Raw genomic sequence first — 20,882 nt, forward strand, 5'->3', positions numbered from 1 at the left:
CAGTGGTATGTTTTGGGATGTCTGTGACCTTATTATGATTTTAAGCAGCCTCTCTGCTAATGGGTGGGTTTGTATTCCTGTCTTGCTAGTTGTTTGGCATAGAGTGTCCAGCACTGTAGCTTGCTGGTCGTAGAGTAGAGCTGGGTCTTAGCGTGAGTTGGAGATCTCTGGGAGAGGTTTCACCTTTTGATATTACATGGGGCCAAGAGGTCTCTGGTGGACGAATGTCCTGAACTCAGCTCCCCACCTCAGAAGCTCAGGCCTGACACCCGGCCAGAGCACCAAGACCCTGTCAGCCACATGGCTCAGAATAAAAGGGAGAAAAAGAAAGAAAGAAAATATAAAATAAAATAAAGTAATTAAAATTAAAAAAATTTTTAATATTATTAAAAATAAAAAAGTAATTTAAAAAAATGAAAGAAAGAAAGAAGAGAGCACCCAAACCAGAAAACAAATCCACCTATGATAACAAGTGCTAAAAACTATGCTAAGAAAAAAAAAAAACGGACCAACAAAATCCTAGGACAAATGGTAAAAGCGAAGCTATGCAGACAAAAATCACACAAAGAGGCATACACATACACACTCACAACAAGAGAAAAAGGAAAAAATATATATATATTTAAAATAAAGAGAGCAACCAAATCAATAAACAAATCTACCAATGATAATAAGCTCTAAATACTAAACTAAGATAAACATGAAACCAGAAACAAATTAGATGCAGAAAGCAAACCCCAAGTTTACAGTTGCTACCAAAGTCCACTGCCTCAATTTTGGGATGATTCGTTGTCTACTCAGGTATTCCATAGATGCAGGGTACATCAAGTTGATTGTGGAGATTTAATCCGCTGCTCCTGAGGCTGCTGGAAGAGGTTTCCCTTTCTCTTCTTTGTTCACACAGCTCCTAGGGTTCAGCTTTGGATTTGGCCCTGCCTCTGCGTGTAGGTCACCTAAGGGCGTTTGTTTCCCGCCCAGACAGGACAGGGTTAAATTAGCAGCTGATTAGGGGGCTCTGGCTCACTCAGGCTGGGGGGGGGAGGGGTACGGTATGTGGGGCGAGCCTGTGTTGGCAGAGGCTGGCATGACGTTGCAACATCCTGAGACACGCCGTGTGTTCTCCTGGGGAAGTTGTCCCTGGATTACAGTACCCTGGCAGTGGTGGGCTGCACAGGCTGCCGGGAGGGGGGTGCTTGCACACAGGCTTCTTGGTGGCTACAGCAGCAGCCTTAGCGTTTCATGCCCATCTCTGGTGTCCGCACTGATATCTGCGGCTTGCACCCATCTCTGGAGCTCGTTTAGGCGGTGCTCTGAATCCCTTCTCCTCGCGCACCCCGAAATAATGGTCTCTTGCCTCTTAGGCAGGTCCAGACTTTTTCCCAGACTTCCTCCTGGCTAGCTGTGGCACACTAGCCCCCTTTAGGCTGTGTTCACACAGCCAACCCTAGTCCTCTCCCTGGGGTCTGACCTCTGAAGCTCTGAGCCTCAGCTCCCAGCCCCCACCTGCCCCTGCAGGTGAGCAGACAAGTCTCTCAGGCTGGTGAGTGCTGGTTGGCACCAATCCTCTGTGCGGGAATCTGTCAGCTTTGCCTTCTGCACCCCTGTTGCTGCGCTCTCCTCCGTGGCTCCGAAGCTTCCCCCCGCCCACCATCCGTCTCTGCCAGTGAACGGACTGCCTAGTGTGTGGAAACCTTTCCTCCTTCACAGCTCCCTCCCAGAGGTGCAGGTCCCTTCCCTATTCTTTTGTCTCTGTTTTTTCTTTTTTCTTTTGCCCTACCCAGGTATGTGGGGAGTTTCTTGCCTTTCGGGAGGTCTGAGGTCTTCTGCCAGCGTTCAGTAGGTGTTCTGTAGGAGTTGTTCCACATCTAGATGTATTTCTGATGTATTTGTGGGGAGGAAGGTGATCTCCACTTCTTACTCCTCCGCCATCTTAAACCACATTCTCTATGTCTTTTTTTTTCTTTTTTTCTTTTATTTTTATACTTTTCTTTTATTTATTTATTTATTTTCTTTCTTTCTTTATTTTTTTTGGCTGTGTCAGTTCTTAGTTGTGGCACATAGGGTCTTCGTTGAGGCCTGCAGGTCTTTTGTTGTGGCGTGGGCTCTTCACTATGGCGGGCGGGTTGCTCTCTAGTTGTGGCATGTGGGTTTTCTCTCTCTAGTTGTGGCACATGGGGTCCAGAGCGAGTGGGCTCTGTAGTTTGCCGCATGCAGGCTCTCTCGTTGAGGCACGCAAGCTCAGTAGTTGTGGCACGTGGGCTTAGTTGCCCCATGGCATGTGGGATCTTAGTCCCCTGACCAGAGATCAAACCCGCTTCCCCTGCATTGGAAGGCAGATTCTTTAGCTCTGCCACTAGATCACCATGGATGTCCCCTCATGTCTTTTTATAGCTTGATAGCTCTTTTCTTTTCAGCACTGAGTAATATTCCACTTTCTGGTCATACATAGTTTATTTATCCATTCACCTACTGATGGACTGATGTTGGTTTTTTTCCAAGTTTCAGCAATGACGAATAAAGCTGCTGTTCACATCCATGTGCATGTTTTTGTGTAGACATAAATTTTTAACTCCTTTGTATAAAAACCAAGAAGCACGATTGCTGGATCTTATAGAAGGTAGATGTTTATTTTTGTAGGAAACCACCAAACTTTGCCCCAAAGGGGCTGTACCATTTTGCATTCCCACCAATAATAAGTGAGAGTAGCTGTTGTGCCACATCCTCGCCAGCATTTGGGGTTGCCAGTGATCTGGATTTTGGCCATTCTGATTGCTGTGTAGTAGTATCTCATTGTTGTTTTATTGGGCATTTCCCTGATGACATATGATGTACAGCATCTTTTAATATGTTTATTTGTGCACTGTATATCTTCTTTGGTTAGGTATCTGTCATAAAAGTGGCATTTTAATTAAACTTAAAATAATTAATGCAATATTAAATATGCAATGCAATAAGCAAAATCCTTCCCTTGCCACCTATCCATAAAGTCATCTCTCTAAGCCAAAACAACTCTGGAAAGGGAGAACAAAGTTAGAGAGTGAACACATACTGTTTTCAAGACTTATTATAAAGGTACAATAGTCAAGACAATGCGGTATTGCATAAAAATAGACAAAGGGAGAAAAAGAGTCTGTTCAACAAGTAGTGGTAGAATAATTGATATTCAGAGGCAAAAAATAATCCCACTTTGGTGTATATATTGTATAATAAATAGGCAAAATACAGTATATACTATGTGATTCCATTTATATAAATCTAGGAAATGCAAACTAAACTATAATGACCAAAAGCAGAGCAACCATTTCCTGGGGAGTGGGTAATGAGGAACAGTAGAAACAAAGGATTACCAAGGGGCATGAGGAAACTTTGGGGGTGAAGTTTCACTGTCTTGATTGTGGTGATGATTTCACAAGTGTATGCATATATCAAAACTCGTCAAATTGTATACTTTAAATGCAGTTTGTTATATGACAATTATACTTCAATAAAGCTGTTTTTTAAAAAGCAAACAAAACCTAAAATTATCATATTAAGTGAAGTAAGTCAGAGAAAGACAAATATCATATGATATCACTTATATGTGTAATCTAAAAAATGATATAAATGAGATGGCCAAAAAGCACATGAAAATATGCTCAACATCACTAATTATTAGAGAAATGCAAATCAAAACTACAGTGAGGTATCACCTCACACCAGTCAGAATGACCATTATCAAAAAATCTGCAAACAATAAATGCTGGAGAGGGTATGGAGAAAAGGGAACCCTCCTACACTGTTGGTGGGAATATAAATTGGTACAGCCACTATGGAGAACGGTATGGAGGTTCTTTAAAAAACTAAAAATAGAACTACCATATGTCCCAGCAATCCCACTCTTGGGTATATAACTGGAGAAAATCATAATTCAAAAAGATGCATGCACCCCAATGTTCATTGCAGAACTATTTACGATAGCCAGGACATGGAAGCAATCTAAATGTCCATCAACAGAGGAATGGATAAAGAAGATGTGGTACATATATATGATGGAATATTACACAGACATAAAAAAGAATGAAATAACGCCATTTGTAGTAACATGGATGGACCCAGAGATTATCATACTAAGTGAAGTAAGTCAGGGAGAGAAAGACAAATATCATATGATATTGCTTGTATGTGGAATCTAAAAAAAGGGTACAAATAAACTTATTTACAAAACAGAAGTAGAGTCACAGATATACAAAACAAACATATGGTTACCAGGGGATAGGGGGGAGGGATAAACTGGGAAATTGGGGATGACATATACACAGTACTATATATAAAATAGATAACTGATAAGAACCTGCTGTATAGCACAGTGAACTCTACTCAATACTGCTTAATGGCCTATATGGGAAAAGAATCTAAAAAAAGAGTGGATATATGTATCTGTATAACATTCACTTCACTGTACACCTGAAACTAACACAACATTGTAAATCAACTGTACTCCAATAAAAATTTTTTTAAAATTATAACCAACTGTATAGCACAGGGAACTATATTCAATATCCTGAGATAAACCATAATGGAAAAGAATATTAAAAACAGAATGTATATATATGTATAGCTGAATCACCTTACCATAGAGCAGAAATTAACACATTGTAAATCCACTATACTTCAATAAAAATTATAACCAAAAAAAGATACAAATGATACAGTTATATACATATATATATATGTATATAACTGAATCACTTTGCTGTACATCTGAAACTAATACAACACTGTGAACTAACTATACTTCAATTAAAAAATGTTAAAAAATCAAACAAAAAAATCATTATTTAAGAAAAGTACCTGTTTCCTTACCTAAAAAAAAAAGTAGATAAGGAAGATGGGAAGATGTCCACAGCATATTGCTAAGTGTGAAAGCAAGGTTCAGAGCCATGCTACTGCTAGTAATAGCAAACTCATAAAGCATTTTTTTGTGGCAGATATTCTTCTAAATGCTTTATGTGTAATAATTCATTTATTCTTGCTAATATGCATGTAAGGTGGCATTATTACTTTACACTCTTGCAGACGAAGGAATTGAGGCCTGTCTCAGTCATACAGTTAATAACTTGTGAATGAGGGTTGCTTCATCCAGCAGTCAGGTCCTAGTCTGTGCTCTTAACTGCTAACTTGACTGCAAGATCCTACTTGGGTAAAGTAACTGTGCCTGTAAGGGCAGATGTATGTAGATTAGGGAAGGAGAGTGAAATATGGAAAAGGCACTGTTGAAAGGGAATTTTATTCTTTCATGTAAATACTACGATCTTGTTTGAATTTTTACAGCAATCAGTCCTGTGTCAGTTAGGAAGCAGATGCTGAGAAGTCAGAAATGCAAGTGGTTGATTGGGAGATAACACTTGTGAACGATAAAGCAGAAGCAAGACTGGGCAGGGAGAGCCTCAGACTATCAAATAGATGGGCCTAAATCTAAGCCAACAGTGGAGAGCTCTGAAGCGAAGACTGCCTACTCAGTCTCATGTTGAGTAGAAATGGCCAGGCCCTGGTAGTCCCATCATGTTCAGTCATGGGCTGTGGACCACTTGGAAAAGTGAGCCCTCAGCTTGAATAAAAGCCCAAAAGGATCCTGAAGGCACTGCAGAGAAAGGCTGTCAACTACCGGTCCTGTGTAGCAGAACAAGCTCTCTCTTTAAAGAGACCTGAACAGCTCTCCTCCTTGGCTGCCACACCACCACATGGGAAGAATACATTTTCTTACAAAGTTCTTAAGTGTACAGTGTTTCCCAGAACTGCTTGGGAGACAAATGGAAGATCTGCAATGATGATAAAGCATTGCAGATCTCAGTGAAATAGAAATGAGCAAAGATACCCATTAGACAAACTACTCCAACTATTGATAAGAAGGTTTGGAGGAATATCCATTTCTTTAGTATGTTTTTTTCCACCCTGTGGAGAAGAAAACACAAATGCCCAAGTATACTGAACCTTCTCCAAAAGAAACTGCTTCTTTATACCTGCCCAGTGTGGAAGACAACTCAACCACTCCCTCTAAACACATTCTCCTCAAGAAGGTCTTACACTCTGTTTGATAATACTATGTGAGATAGAACTCCTATACTAGTATTCAGTTATTATTATATTTATTATTGTTGTCGTCGTTGTTACAGCATTTAGCAGGTTCCATGCAAGGCAGAACAAGTCGAGGTGGAATCTGAAGTCATCAATGCAAAAGACTCCACTTTTATTTTCAAATTCAATTGAGTGAGATATGCAAGTAAACATGCTCAAAAAGGGAAATACATTTGTTATCCCTAATACTTTCCCAATCAAGGAAAAGGGAATAAATCTCCAGAATATTGACTGAAAAGGACATGGTGAAATATCTTGGCCGGTCTCTCCTGCCAAGTAAAGAGGTCTCCAAGTATAGAGGTTGCATTACTGAGCCATATGAATAATTAAGCAAGCACTTGCCACCTGCAGGAAACAGAAAATGAAGGATAATATCAAGTACCTCTCAACACTAACTGCAAAAAAAAAATCATTTTCCCTGGAAATCAGTGGTTCCAACCTGATAAAACTGACACAAAATTATTAATTCCCTATATTTTACAAATTGAGACATAGCGCTTTTCAAAAGTTTATCTGCTCATCTTTGATGGTTATACATTCTTCCCTATGTTCTCTTTTTTTTTTTCCCTATGTTTTTCTCTTTTTTTTTTCAATCAACTTCCTCAACACACACACACAACACACAACAATATTTTAAGCTTGTAGTATGATTATAGAAATAGATTGTGAATCAGAAGAACAAGGTTTGATACTCATATCTGCCACTGAGTATTCTGTCTTGTTAATTTTTCATTTAAATTAATTTTGACACAATTTTCTCAAATGCCCAAGTAATGACTAAAATATAAATATTCAAACAAAGATACACTTTCTGTATTCTGCCTCCAAAGTACCAGCCACAGTCTCTCTGTTCAAGTAGTGTTTCATCTATGAAAAAGCAAGAAAAAACATAAAATCTACGGAAAAATACTAAGGAAAAGGAAAACATCCAATTAGGAATTATGAGCCCCTTGCCTGTATATATGCGATGGCTATAGCCAGACAGCAGTTTGAAATACCTGCTTAAGATGAATCTGATTGTGCACACATCAAAAGACAAAGCAAAAATTCAAGACTGTGACTCAGATAACATTTAAAACTAAGTACCCTTCACTGAGCTTTTTGCTGTGTCTCAGATTCTGTGCTAAGACTTTACTGACATTATTCCATTTAAATAACAATGTTAAGAGGTAGATATTAAAATCCCCATTCTAGAGATGAGAAAAATCAAAACTTAAAGGAGTAAATAAATACCTTACACAGTAAAAGTTCCAGAATTCAAAGCAGCTTTGTTTTATTCCTGAACCTGTACTACAGTGACTCCATATAAAACAAAGGAACACTGTCATTGGCCCACAAACATTCATGTGCATCAAAATCACCTGAAAGACCTGTTAAAACAGACTGCTGAGCCCACCCTCAAAGTTTCTGATTCAGTAGGCGGTACAGCTGGAGAATTTGCATTTCTATCCAGTTCCTAGAAGATGCTGATGCTGTTAGTCTAGACACTACATTTTGAGATGCACTGTTCTAAACCAATGGTTTCCAGACCTCTAGGTTTCAGATAGTAAAAAAAAAAATTTAATAAAGTTTGACAGATCACCAAACTTTATTATACTAAGTTGCTACATAAATACACACACCAAAACAAAACAAAACAAAAACCTACATTCTAGTATCTCTATAATTTTTTTTAATTAAGGCATAATTTACATATTGGAAAATTGACACTGCAAGTTTTGATAAACATATAGTCATGTAACAGCACTACAATCAAGATATAGTGGGCTTCCCTGGTGGCGCAGTGGTTGAGAATCTGCCTGCCAATGCAGGCGACACGGGTTCGAGCCCTGGTCTGGGAAGATCCCACATGCCGCGGAGCAACTTGGCCCATGAGCCACAACTACTGAGCCTGCACGTCTGGAGCCTGTGCTCCGCAACAAGAGAGGCCGCGATAGTGAGAGGCCCGCGCACCGCGATGAAGAGTGGCCCCCGCTTGCCGCAACTAGAGAAAGCCCTTGCACAGAAATGAAGACCCAACACAGCCAAAAATAAATAAATAAATAAAGGAATTCCTAAAAAAAAAAAAAAAAAGATATAGAATAGTTTCTTCATTGCAAAGAATACCCCTGTGCTTCATTGTAATAAACCCCTCTCCCACCCCCAGCCCCTGGCAACGACAGATACGTTTTCTGTTTCTATAGTTTCACCTTTTCCAGGATGTCATACAACTGGAATCATACAGTATGGAGCCATTTAAGTTTGCCTTCTCTTCCTTAGTATAATGAATTTGAGATTCATCTTGTTTGTTTTGTGTAATTTGTATACTGGTATACAGTCTAGGAATACAGGTATTCCCTGCATTTTGAAAGTTCGCTTTACACCTCTTCCCTATTACAAAAAAACCTACATTAGTATCTGTTTTCGTTAACCAAAAGAAATTCAAAAATGAATTCTGCTTTTACAAAAAAAGGTGGAAAGCATATATAGTGTTCAGCGTTTGTCTTGCAGCAAGGCATTATAGAGGCGGCGTGTGCCCCGAGCAAGGAGTGGCCCTGCCAGGCTCCTCCCCCAGAACTACACACAGCATCTCTGCAACAAGCCGCTGTAGCTTTGAACTGTGTCTGTGAGCCTCTAAGCCTTATCTCAATTTATTTTGTGTATCCGTTAGTAAGATGTATCCTAAGGTAATTGCTTCTTCTCTTTATACTATTTTGACTGTCTTACAGAAGGTTCCATAGGAACTCTCTAGTTTCGAATAGCAGGAAAAGCTGTATTCCATTGTATGGATATGTCACAGTTTGTTTAGTCCCCAGTTGAAGAGTATTTGGGTTGTTTCTAGGTTAGAGCAATTACGATAACAGCTGTTATAAACATACACGTACATGTTTTTATGTATGGATTAGGAATGGGATAGCTGAATGATATGGTAAGGGTAATTTGAGCTATACAAGAAACTCCCGAACCATTATCCAAGATGGTTGCATCATTTTACATTCCCACCAGCAATAGAGTTGTTCCACATACTCACCAAGACTTAAGATTGTCAGTTGTTTTGCTTGTTTTTAACCTTAGCCATTCTAATAAGTGCATAATGAGATCTGACTGTAGTTATAATCTGTACTTCCTTAATGAATAATGATGTTGAGCATCTTTTTGTGTCTTCAAAACTTGTTCTTCTTTTTCAAAGTTGTTTGTCTATTCTAGTTCTTTTGTTTTTCTAGACTCAGCTTGTTAATTTCTATTAAAGGTCCTGCAGGGATTCTGAATGTCATTAAACTGACTCTAATGATCAATTAAGGTATGAACAAAATTGGTTCTCCCAGTCCACAAATATGGCATAGCCCTCCTTGATTTCTTTCATCAGTATTTTTTTGTTCTCAGCATGCAGATCTTGAACATATTTTGTAAAATCTATACCTAAATGGTCCATTTTTTGGTGCTATTGTAATGATACTTCTAAAATTTTAATTTCTAATTTTTCATTGCTAGTATATCAATAATTTAATTTTCAAAGATGTTTTAGTGCTGAAAGTGAGAAAGGTGTACAGTAGTGTCGATAAATATTTTTGGTTTAGTGAATAAATTAATAAGAAAGTAAAATGAGGGAAAAACACAATAAGGAGCTTCAGGTTCTAGACAATGGGGTAAACCTAAGGACCAAGAGGTCTAAATTCCATCCTGATGTCATTCAGCTATCCTCTGGAGCTTCTCTCATGTTTCCTAGACCTTCAGATAGGTGCCTCCTTCTTGACAGGTCTCAAATTACATGCAACTCAGCCCAATCTCAGCCCCACCCCTTATCATTTTCTGTCAATCCACCCTGTTTTTGTTTTTTCCTAACCCTTTTTATTGCTTGACCTTTGCTTTTTATTGACTTATCTGAATATTTTTGGTCTTCCCTCATTAGTTTTGTTAACTGCTATATCAAAGTACTAAGAACGATGTCTGACACATAGACGGCATCAGGATGTGTTTATTGAATGAAAGAAGGAACGAAGGCTTAGATACAAGAATGAGCTGCAAAAATAACTATTTTTAAACATAACAAAAAAATAAAATGCACTTAAAAGAGCAAAAAAAAATCAAGTACTAGAAATAATTTTTTTAAGTGTGCAAGACCTTCATGGAAGAAATAGAAAATATTTATTGCAGAACATAAAAGAAGTCCTGAATAAACACCATATTTATGATTGAGAAACTCAAAGTCACAAACTATGTTAATTTTCCCTAAATAAAATTATAAATGCATGTGCTTCCCAAGTCACCAGAGTGAGGGAAGTGAGGGCCTTCACAAGAGTGCAAAATTTAAAAGGACACCAAAAATCTCAGTAGTCAAGCTCAATAATATTTTAATGCAATGTTTCTTAAAAATCAAAATTAATCAAAAAATTAGTAATTAACAAAGTGTACAAATTTTCAAGAAAGGATGAAAGACAGGATCAGCCTTGACTTTCCATTTTGCCTCTGCCTCCAATACAGCTTGACATTGGAACTATTACTGATAGGATCTTTATTTTAAAAATTTAATATTTTGTTATCAGGTACTTTTAGTATTCATTTTTATTTCTAAAATATTATTTATCTTGATTATTGAGCTTTTTGGGAACCCCCTTATATTTTGCTCTTTAGATGAATGCATCACTTGACTCACCCTCATTTTGACTAAAAAAAATTCTACGAAAATTACATAGGATTTTTATTTATCAAACTGATTCTGAAGTTTATATATAAGAATACAGATCTGAGAATAGTCAAAAGGCACCGATATCTAACTAGGCAATCTTTGGAAAACCTACTAATTTGTTATCATCACAGGTCAGGGCATAACCCTCATTCACCTCAGGAAGGACAGAGATGAGGCAGAGTAGCTGCAGAGTGTTGCCAAGAGAACCAGACAGGAGCAGCAGGGGCGAGAGAATGAATCTGAAGCAGCTTTTGCTAAAAGATGCCTCCAAGTGTCTATACAGAGCACGCCTATGACCCAGAAGAGCACCCGGAAGCAGAGTAACAGAGTGGACGGAGGACTTGGAGGGAGGGCCTGGAGTCCCCGCTCACTAGGTGGTGTCAAGAAGACATGGGATATCTTTAAAACACTCCAGGTACAAAAATGTATGTTCAGGGAGCAGTTGAGAAGAATCACCAACCAGAGTTACAGTACATGCCCCTCACCAATCTCCACGTATACACCCTTGCTACGTGGTGGCTTTGGATGGCCCCTTGGATTTGACTCACTTTGATTTCTTGACTCCTACCCTGGATTCACCCCTGTTGCCATGATAGCTTGGGTCATGGGTTCATCCCTTTTGACTTTGAGACTTCCCCCATCCCCCTGGCACCTTACCTGGCAATTATTACTCTGCCCACATCCTTAATCCCACCCCACCCCACCATCTCCCAATTGGCTTCCCAGTTATAATCTTCACCCATTCCTACTTCTAGTTCCTCATGAATAGTCACATGCAGGGCCGTGTGGCCCAAGGAGGAAGAACCAAATATATTTTCCTATCCGCGAAGTGAAGTATAAAAATCAATTAACAGAAAAAGAGCGACTCTTTTTATCATGGAAATTAAGCTACTACTAAAAAAAAATTGATTAAAGCTGAACTAAAATTTGCGGGAAAAAAAGATAGAGCAATTTTATCTGCTGTTAAATTGAATACAAATTTTAAAAGGAATGCTGGGATACAGAATTTCTACTGATTACTTTATCAGCACCTAATGCTAATACATTTCTGAGAGGCAACCATGTGCAGCAAGTATACAATTCATCACAAAACTGAACAAAGAGAAGTGTCTACAGTCAAAGGATTTTTTTCCCTCTCATTTGGCCCTCTCTAAAGCCTCCTGTAAACATGAGAAAGACAAGCTGACTATGCCTTTTCTACCATCAGACGAAACCCGTGGTTTTCTGAAGTGTAGCAGCATCTCTGTCTTAACAAAACAAAGCTCTTACGGTGTGAAATTGAAGCCAGGTCAGTGAAAACTGACATGGTTAGCACACTCATTACTGCCCACATCTGGAAACAACACGGTAAAAAAGAACATTCGCTGAGGCCAACTAACCCTCTCAGCAGTACACATTTCCTATCTTCCCCAAAGCATTAATAATCTCATTTATCACTTATTAGACATTTATTTCTGGTAGATTCCTTTCTAATTAAATTCACCTTACCAAACCAGTAGTAGTTTAAGAAATGCAAGTTATATAATGAGTGCAGTTACAAAGATAGTGTCCAGAGAAATTTATTTTTCCAGTATTAATTTTTGGCTTAACATAAATTGCTAGCACAAGCCTATAACAGTGCCACACCTAAGCGTGCTGGATGCTTTATGATGCCTTATTTGTGATGTCCTGAATACACTCTGGAGCTTATTATATTTTTCCCTATTTCTGACCCCCAAAAGATGGATTTTTATGTACTTTCCTCTTTGTACTGTTTCATTTGCTTGATATTATCAACAGGAAAATGAGACTGCATTCTATAGGTCACTGTTTCCTTTATTTCTTATAATCCATTCAAGGCAGATTACCCATATATTTTCAATTAGTAATACCAGAATCACAGGGCAAGAAGTAACATTGTTTATGTAGCAACTGGGCTGGGAATACTAACAAGCTTGGCACATCAATCATGGCAACATCCTGTAATTCCAAAGTTCACCTTGAAATTTGCATTGCATTTTGTCATTCCTTTTAAATGTGTGTCTTTGTCAAAGCAAGCGATGCAACTTTTTATTTCATTCTATTAGTAATCCTTAAAAACCCAAAATTAAAGTCAATGCCAAACCATAGCTTTATCAGTATGCTAAATTTCCCAGTGACATAACATATTTTTGGCTCAAAACATTTTTCTTTCTTAATTTCTTTGTTTTTACTAATGCATCCTAAAATTGCATGCAGATACACTTTCTTAAAAAAGGTGCAAAAACTAGTCTCCTGGAAAGCATAGAATAATATTTTTGCTCTTTTATTGGATTCGCATTGACTAAGTAACCATGGTAGCTCCAAACTGTGATGGGTGGTGGATAAAGCAATCTTCCATAAGAGTTTTAAATATTATTCAAATTTGGCAATATGACACAGATTTACTATCACAAATATGTAATTTTCAATTCAATTTAACTTCTGTCTTATAAATTCCATGCCTTACCAGATTAAATTAGCAACTTGGTACAGATTCTCATTCTTTTTTAGAACTTAAAGTTACAAATTCTTTTTCATTTATAGTAAGGCAGATCAAATTTTCACAGATTATGGAGATAGTAATATGAGATTACTACATCCTATAGTGAAATATTAAAATATTATGAATACCTACTATGTGTTATGCTCAGGCCTAGGTATTGGAGCACACCACTTATAAACTAGACAAAAATCCTTCTTTTAAGACATTATAGTTCAGTTGAATGGGGGCAGAAAACCAATAAATAACATTTAACATACAGTGTGTTGTAAGGGGTTAAGTGCTATGAAAAAAATAAATCAGGAATAGGGTCTACAGGAAGCAGGACTTGTTGCATTTTTAAATAGGCCAGAGTAAGAATTACTGAGACAATACTTTTATGTTAAAACCTGTAGAATGCATGGAAGAAGCCATGCATATCTCTGACGGGAAAGCACAGAGAACAGCAGGGCAATGGCTGTGAAGAGTATTTGGCAAGTTTGAGTACTAGCAAGTATGTCGAGGGGATTGGAACAGAATAAATAAAAAGAGAAGTAGTAGAAAGGAAAGTCAGAGAGATAAAAGGAGGAAGTGGTGGGCTTCTGTTATGACTCATCCTATTCTATATGGTGACACCCTCTGTAGTTGTGCACTTGTTCAGGGCAACTAACTCCAGGTGAGCTGGATTACATAGGGCTTGGTGGGTCCCAAAATGACTTTGACTTTTACTCTGAGTAAAACGAAAAGACACTGGAAGATTTTGAGCCACATAGCAAAATGTTCAGACTTAAAATTTAGTAGGATTACACTGGCTGCCTAATTTCGTTTCTTAAAAATAAACAAAAAAGGGACTACAGAGGAAACTGGGAATCTTAATAGGAAGTTGTCGAAATAATCCAGGCAAGAGATGGTGATGGCTTAGATGAGAGGAATAGAAATGGAGGCTGTGAAAAGATATTGGAACCTGATTATACTTTTCAAGATTTGCTGGTAGATTGACTAGAAGACAAGAGATAAACAGAAGAGGGAGGGACGGCTCCAAGATCTTTGGCCTGAGAACTAGAAGAGCAAGACTGTTGTTGACTGAAGTGGGAAAGATTGCCAGAAGAATGAGTTTCAAGGTGGAAAGCTCTGAGCTCTTTTCAGACATATCAAGATGAGATGCCTATTAGACATCCAAGTGAAGATGTACAATAGACATCTGGACAATGATCTGGAATTAAGGAGAAGTCTGGAGTGAAAATATACATTTTAGAGAATATATTTATAAGAGAGAAGTTATTTAAGCCATAAGACTAGATAAAATTACCAAACGCGTACTGAATGCACCGGTACAGGATCCAGAGGACCTGAGTTTTGGTTTCAGCTATGTGGTTTTGGACATCACTGAATTTCACTGTGGCTCTAGTTTCACATAGGTAAAATAAGAAGATTATTACCGCTTCTACATCATAAATGTATTGTGAAAAACAAATAAGATAGTATCTTCAAGTAAAACAAGTTAGAAAACATAAGTAATTGTCTGAATAATTCAGGAATGCAAATATTTTAAGACAAAAATAAAGATAATTATATTAGTTTTTAAGTTATTGTCTGTTAGGTTCAAATCCAACTTCTATACTCTGCTTTCTCATTCTGCGGCAGAACTCTGCAAATCATACTTCTGCAAACGGGAGGTATTAGAGGAAGACCTCAAAAATGGAGGAAAAACAAGGGGCCTACCTTTTCCCATTTGCTCATTTTTGGCTTCTTGCGCGCATCTTGTTTCTCTCAGCATCACCCCAGGCTTGCTTCTTCAGCCAAGCAACAGTGATTTGTTTCCGTAGCCTCAGTTGAATCTATTTTGCAGTGTTACCAACACTTGCAGAATCTGCCTATTATGTGCCCTCAGAGACCCTGGAAGAGCCAGCCATCATTCCCCTCCTCAGTGGGCTGAGTCCCAGCCTCATAGACCCCTCCTCTGAGCTTAGAGACATCAGCACCATCTGACAAGCCCCTCCAACTGTGAGGCCAGGATTTCAATTTGATGGAGTCTCTTCTAAAATCATCCAAGTTTTAATCATTCTATCTTCTTTCCTTTCTTCTTCCAAAACTAGGAATGGTAGCTACTTCTTGCAATTGCTATTTCCATGATACCATCATGTTCTTTTTTTGTCTTTTCTCAGTTCTAAATATCTAGTCAACAATTCTTTACGTTGAATTTCCTCCATTAAAGTAACTTGTACGGTTTCTATCTCCTAATGAACCTTGACTGACACAATGCTATGGAGCCATTGGCATGAAGAGTGGATCTAAAATATTTTCAATAAAAACCTCACACAAAGGAAAGACTTTTGAAGAATTGCAACTTATAATAGATCCTTAAAAATAAAATGCATATCCTACATGAAAACCTAATAAAATAAAATAAAATAATTTTTAGAAATAAATCCACAAGGACAAAATAATCAGGAGAAAAGACGTTAAACAGAAAATTTTGAAAAATTGGAAGCAGATGGAAAAATGACAACTGACCTAGAAAACCTGAGAATACTAAAACCTAAGCCCCAAGGGAAGAAAAAGCACAGAAGCAAGCCAATTTGCACATTAGAACCAAAGAAATATTTCAGCAACTAGAGGCATGGGTACTTCTGAGCAATGAGTTCCCTGTGTTTTTTTTTTTCCTCTCCTCATAGATCCCAGACTGGGTGCTGAAGCAGCAGGCAACCTAGAAATAACAACAGGCACAGACAAATAATTCCCTTAAGGAAAGCCTTCCCAATCCAGCCAAAGATTCAGAAAAGGGGTAAACTATCAAGATTTTTAAAAATTACATAATAACCACTCTACTCCAGCCAGAAATATAGAAAAATGGTGACCCCTACCCACAGCTCTGCCATCAAAAACCAAGTGAGGAAACTAGAATTCTAGCCTCATCAGGCTGTAATAAGTCACCCCAATTCTTCTGCCAGGGAGGTTCCAATGAAGGCTAAGAAAGGATATGGGACTTTTATCCCTAGTGAGTGGTAATAAGGTGTCCCTCCCTGTGGAATCAATGGAGACCATGTGGGAAACCTGGTCTTCCACCCCCACCCATAGGTATTGACGTCCCTCTCATTTCCTGCTGAGTTGGTATCAGATAAGGCCTAGTAGAGAGTCAGGTCTTTTGCCAACACCCAGTAGTAACAAGGCACCAGCCCCCAACAGTGTCAGGGAGGCCATGTGGGGAGTAATGAGGCACCCCTCCACTCCCAGCCAGACTGCTATTAGTGGATGCACAATAGAGAGCCTCGACTCCCACCCTTACCCAGCAGCAACAAAGCACCTCTCTACCACCAGTGTCAATGGAAGTCAAGTGAGGAACCTGGACTTTTAACACCACGTGACACTATGAGGTGATATCCCTCTTTCCTCATTGGAATGGTGTCACAGGATGCCTGCTATACTAAAAATTTAAGTAAGATCCAAAATTTCAAAACGTAATAACCAAAATGTCCAGGATTCAATAAAAAAAAATCACTCATCATACAAAAACTAGGAAATTCTCAACTAGAATGAGAAAAAACAATCAACAGATGCCAACATTGAGATACAGGTGTTAGAACTACCTGACAAGAATTTTAAAGTATCCTTAATAAAAATGCCTCAATAACTGTGAACAGATGCAGAAAATATAAAGAAGGTCTGAATGCATTTTTAGAACTAAAAAATAAAATAAAAATTTTAAAACTCAATGAAGTGGCTCAAAAGCAGAATGGAGAGAACAGAGGAAAGAATTAGTGAACTGGAAGTAAGAACAACAGAAATTAACCAATCTGAACAACAGAGAGACAATAAACTAAAAAAAAATAACAAGGACTTATGGGACTTTAACAAAAGCTCTAACATTCTTCTCATAGGAATCCTGGAAGGAGAGAAGAAAAATGGTACGGCTGAAAAGTATTCAAAGAAATAATTGCTGAAAATTTCTCAAATTGGTAAACAACAACAACATAAGCTTACAAATTCAAGAAGTTAAGCAGACATGAAACAAAATAAGCCCAAAGAAATCTACACCTAAGCACATCATAGTCAAACTCTGAAAGCTAAAAACAAGAAATCTTGGAAGCAAGAGGAGAGAAATGACACCTTACCTAGAGGGGAAATAAATTCACATAAGACCAGATTTCTCATCAGAAACCATGGAGGCCAGAAGGAAGTGGTACACTATTTTTCAAGTGCTGAAATAAAAGGACTTCAAACCCAGAGTTCTTTATCTAGCAAAAATACCCTTCAGGAATGAATGGGAGAAATATTCTCAGATGAAGAAAAACTAAGAGAATTTGTCATCAGCTGAACTACCCTAAAATACTGGCTAAATGAATTTCTCTGAACAGAAAGGAATTGATAAAACAAGAAGTCTTGGAACATCAGAAAGAAAGAAAGAACAGAAAAAGAAAAATTATGGGTGAATATGATAGATTTTTCTCATCTTCTTGAATCTTCAAAGTTATGTTTGATAGTTGAAGCAAAAATTATAACACTGTCTGATGTATTATAAGCCAGTCTAAATGTATTAGAAAATATGTAAGGCAATTATATTATACATGGATGAGGGTAACAGGACATAAAGAGAGGTAAGATTTCTATAGTTCAATTGAACACCAGTAGACTGTGATAAATTATGTATATGTAATGTAATATCTTGAGAAACCACTAAAAATCTATACAAAGAGATACTCTAAGAATAAAATACATGGATAAATCAAAATGGATTTCTAAAATATGTCCAAGTAACCTATATAAAGCAAGGAAAAAGAAAATGGAGAAGTGAGAAACAGAAAGAACAAAGAGAAACAAAAACAAAACAGCAGACATAAGCTTTAACTTATTACTAATTACATTAAATGTAAATGATCTAAATATACAAATCAAAAGACAGAGTTTGGCATACCCAATTATATCCTGTCTACAAGAAACTTCAAACATAACAATATAAGTAGATAAATAGAAAAAAAGAAAGATATGCCACACAAACATGAATCAAAAGAAAGCAGGAATAGTTCTATAAACATCATATAAACTTGACTTCACAGCAAAGAAAATTACCAAGGATAAAGACATTACATCATAATAAAAGGGTAAATCCACAAAGAAGACATAGAAATCCTAATTGTGTATGCATCAGACAACAGAGTCTCAAAATACATGAGGTAAAAACTGATAGAACTGAAAGGAGAAATAGACAAATCCACATTTATACTTGGGGATGTCAACACTCGCCTCTCAGCAAATGATAGTATTAATAGACAGAAAATTGGCAAGGGTAAAAATGAACTTAACAACATCATCAACCAACAGGTTCTAATCAACATGCAGAGAGCAGTCCACCCAACAATAGAAGAATATACATTCTTTTCAAGCTTGCACAGAACGAATACCAAGATAAACCATATGCTGGGCCATAAAACATTAAAATCATACAGAATGTGTTCACTGGCAATAGTGGAATCTAACTAAAAGTCAATAACTAAAAGATAACAGGAAAATCACCAAATGCTTGAAATCTAAGCAACATGCTTCTAAGTAGCCCAAGGGTCAAAGAGGAAATCTCAAAGGAAATTTAAAAATACATTGAATTGAATGAAAATGAAAATACAACATACTAAAATTTGTGTGACACAACTAAAGCAATGCTGCTAGAGAAACATATAGCATTAAATAATTACGTTAGAAAAGAGGAAAGTTCTCAAATCAATAATACAGTTTCCTACTTCAAGAACCTAAAAAAAGAAGAGCAAAATAAACGCAAAGCAAACAGAAGGAAGGAAATAATAAATATAAGAGCAGAAATAAATGAAATTGAAAACAGAACAACAACTAAGGAAATCAGTGGAACTGAAAGCTGGTTCTTTGAAATGACCTTCAAAAATTATACCCTCTAGCAAGAGTGTCAAAGAAAAAAAGAGAGAGAGAAGACACAAATTAGCAATATCAGGAAGGAAACAGACCCTGCAGACATCAAAAGGATAATAAGGGACTACTATGAACAACTATCCATGCATAAATTGGACAATTTAGAAGAAATGGACCAATTCCTTGAAAAACATAATCTACCACAATTCATGCAAATTGAAGTTAATAATTTGAATGTCCCCATAACTGTCAAAGAAATTGAAATTAATAATTTTAAAACTCCCCAAAAGGACACATCCAGGTCCAGATGGTTTCACTGGGGAGTTCTACCAAATGTTAAAAGAAAAGTTAACACTAATTCTACACATTTTCTTCTAGAAAATAATTGAGAAGGCAACTTGTCCCCATCATTCTGTGGAGGCAGTATTATCCTGATTCCAAAGACAATACAGAAAATGAAAGCTGCAGACCAATATTCCTCATTAAATAGCCACAAACAAAACTTTAACAAAATATTAGCAAATATGTTTTCAGCAATAAATTTTAGAAATTATGTACCATGGCCATATGATATGATTACTCTAAGGAGGCAAGACTGGTTCAATATTAGAAAATGAATCAATGTAAGCCACTGTATTAACAGCCTAAAAAGAAAAATTTCATGATCACATTAATTGATGCAGAAAAGGCAGTTGGCAACACTCAATACTCATTTAAACTAAAAAGTCTCAGAAAACTAGACATAGAGAGAACTTTCTCTACTTGATGAAAATCATCTACAAAAAGCCTCCAGCTAACATCATATTTAATGGTAAAAGACTGAAAGCTTTCCCCTAAGATCACAAGGCAAGGATGTCTGCTCTCATCACTCTATTCAGCATAGTTCTGAAAGTTTTAGCTAGCACATTAAAGCAAGTAAAGGGAGGAAAAGGCATACAGATCAGAAAGAAAGAAGTAAAATTTTCCCTGTTTGCAGATGACATGATCATCTATATAGGAAACTCAAAGAAATTTATTAAACTGCTTAGTGAGTTCAGCAAGGTCACAGGATATAAGATCAACATACAAAAGTCAGTTGTATTTGTATATATTAGCAATGAACACAAGACACCAAAATCTAAAATGGAATACATCTATAATCACTAGAAAAAAGAAAAGAAATGCTTTGATGTACACTTAACTAAACACATACAGAGTCTGTATGCTGATAATCACAAAATGCTGATGAAAGAAGACCTAAGTAAGTGGGGAGACATACTGTGTCATGGATTGGAAGACAACATATAGAGATGTCCAGATTGGTTAAAGTTTATCATAATCACTATCAAAGTCCCAGCAAGATTTTTTGAATATATAGACAAGACTATTCTAAAATATGTGGAATGGCAAAGGAACTTGGATATCTAAAATGATTTAAAAAAATAATAGAATGGGAAGAATTATTCTATCTCACTTCAAAGTTTATTCTATAGCCAAAGTAATCAAGACTGTGTGGTACTGACATACCACATGGATAGACACACAGATCAATGGAATGTCATAGAGAACACAGTAATAGACCCACACAAGTGAGCCAATTAATTTTCTACAAAGTGCAAAAGAAATTCAATGGAAGATGTATAATATTATGGTACTGAAGTAAATGGACAGCCATAGGTAAAAGAATGAACCTTAATCTAGACCTCACACCTTATATAAAAATCTGAAAGATCATAGCTTTAAATGTAAAACATAAAACTATAAAATACA

Source organism: Balaenoptera physalus (assembly GCF_965194825.1).
Source record: "Balaenoptera physalus genome assembly, chromosome: 4".
Classification (NCBI taxonomy): Eukaryota; Metazoa; Chordata; class Mammalia; order Artiodactyla; family Balaenopteridae; genus Balaenoptera; species Balaenoptera physalus.